The sequence below is a fragment of the Elephantulus edwardii genome, unplaced genomic scaffold, assembly GCF_000299155.1.
Source record: "Elephantulus edwardii isolate Elephantulus edwardi_28Jun2011 unplaced genomic scaffold, EleEdw1.0 scaffold00052, whole genome shotgun sequence".
NCBI classification, from domain to species: Eukaryota; Metazoa; Chordata; class Mammalia; order Macroscelidea; family Macroscelididae; genus Elephantulus; species Elephantulus edwardii.
The window spans coordinates 548,514-551,132 of NW_006399802.1; positions in this window are offsets into that span (position 1 = coordinate 548,514).

A 2,619-nucleotide genomic window follows, 5' to 3' on the forward strand; every position below is an offset into this window, starting at 1 on the left:
GTGTCCTATAACTGTCTCATAGACACATGTATTTTTTTTTTGACACATGTATTTTTGAGGGTTGAATTTCTTATCTCATTCCTCCAGTTTAATTGCATCCACCTTCTGCAGGGGTCAGGGAGGTTGTTTCTTCACTCCTTCCTGAGTAAACCATGGAGTTTCCCAGGTCTATGTTTTGGCCGAAGCAGAGGTGTTTATACTTTAGAGATAAGCTCCATATCCCTTTCCTCCTTCTCCTTGCTGCCCCTTATGATTCTACAACTTTTCGTGTATCCCTTTATGGTGTTGTATGCCTTGAAAGCAAGACTCTTCTTTCAAGCTCCTCATATAGCAAATCCTTGCCAGTAACTGTTACTCATGATTCTTGATTGTATGATTGAAAAAAACCCTCAATTTTTCATTCGAATTTCAGCACTAAAATGCTGTGTGATATTGAGCTTCAGTTTCCCTGAACTTTAGTTCTTTCTTGAAAAATAAGGCTATTATACTGATAGATTGACACAGTCAATGGAACAGGGGGCTTAAACACAGCAGAGTTGGCAAGGATGGTGCAGGAATATGCATGGTTTCTTTCTGTTGTTTATATGGTCACTATCAGGTAGAGGAGACCCGATGGCACCTAACAAAAACAACATGTAAATAATTCAAATGAGACACAACATATGCTTATAAGCTGTCCAGGGTGATAGAATGGCATGTGGTTATGTAGACTCTAGATAGGAAAGATGTATTATAAACCAGAAGAGTCCTGCTGGGTCTATGCCCTACACCTTTAGGATGAAACTCCTGTATCATTCAAGATACCCATGATCTCTAAAGGCTATGCTGGTTTTACCTTCTCTTCCTTGAGTTCAGATTGGAAGTAAGTAAAAAGAATGAGAAACAGCTGCAGAGATTCTTAATAGTTGGAACATGGAATGTACAAAGCATGAATGTTGGAAAACTGGAAGTGAAAAATGAAACTGAGCTCATGAACATTGACATTCTAGGCATTGATGAGATAAGGTGGACTTATGGTACTATGCTGGGAGTGAAAAAGAGAAGAATAATGGTGTTGCATCCATAGTTAAAAAGACAATTTCAAGTTCTATTCTGAAGTACAGTGTTGTAATAGGATAGCTATACATATACAAGGAAGACCTGTTAATATGATTATTATTCATTAGATGCACTTGTAACTAAAGCTAAAGAGAAGGAAATGTAAGAGTTTCAACAAATTTACTAAATGTGCAATCAAAATAGATTAATGATAACTCATGACTGGAATCCAAAAGTTGGAAACAATGAAGAAGGAATGGTAGTCAGAAAATACAGATATGGTGACAGAAATGAGGCTGAAATAGAATGGTTGAATTTTGTATGTTCAATGATTTATTCATTGCAAATATCTTTTTTTTAAATAAAAAGACCCCACAAACAGTGACTTTACACATGGACTTTACTTGATGGACTGCATAAGAATCAGACTGACTGTATCTGTGGAAGGAATAATTGGAATAGCTCAGTATCAGTGGTCAAAATCAGGCCAGGTACTGATTGTGGAATAAATCATCAATTACTCATGCACAAGTTAAAATTGAAGCTGAAAAAAATGAAAACAACTCAATAAGAACCAAAATATACCTTTGAGTCTCTCTCCCCTGAATTGAAAAATCATCTTAAGAATAGGTTTGAGACAGTCAACACCAGTGATCAAAGACGAAAGTTATAATATGACATAAAGGAAATCATACATGAAGAGAGTAAAAGGTAACAAAGGACAGAGAAAAAAGAAAAAACCAAAATAGATGTTAGAAGAGCTCTGAAAAGTGCACCAGAGAATCAAGAAGCCAAAATAAAGGGAAGAGAAGGTAAAGACTTCAAAGGGCAGCTCAAGAAGACAAAGCAAACTATTATAATGGATTGTGCAGAGATAGAGAATTAGAGAGTAAAAAGGGAAGAGCTCACTCAACATTTTTCAAGCTGAAATAACTGAAAAACAAATTCAAGCCTCAAGATGCAATGCTGAAGACACAATAAAAGACCTAAAGAAATGGGAAAATGTGCCCTGTTCATTGATAGGAGGAGTCAATATTGTGAAAATTACAATCTTACCAAAAGCAATCTACATGTTCAAGGCAATCCCAATACAGATACCAAATTCATTTTTTCAAGGAGATCAAGAGGGAAATCGTCAGATTGATTTAGAGGGGAAAGAGACCCTGAATAATCAAAGCACTTCTGAAAAAACAAGAATGAAGTGGGAGGCATAGCACTCCCTGACCTCAAAAACTACTCCACAGTAGTAGTAACCAAAACAGCATGGTATTGGTACAATGACAGGCACATAGATCAATGGAACAGAATTGAGAATCCAGAAATGGACTCAGCTTTCTATGGTCAACTGATGTTTGACAGGGAAATAAAGCCTATCAAATGGGGAAATGACAACCTCTTCAACAAATGGTGCTTGCAAAACTGGACTGCTACCTGCAGAAAGCTGAAACAGGATCCACATCTCATACCATATACAAAACTTAAGGTGGATTAGAGACCTGGGAGTAAAGCCTAAAACCATACAGTTCATCAGAGACAAATTGGGATCAAGCTTAGATGGACTATAAATTATATATTATATAA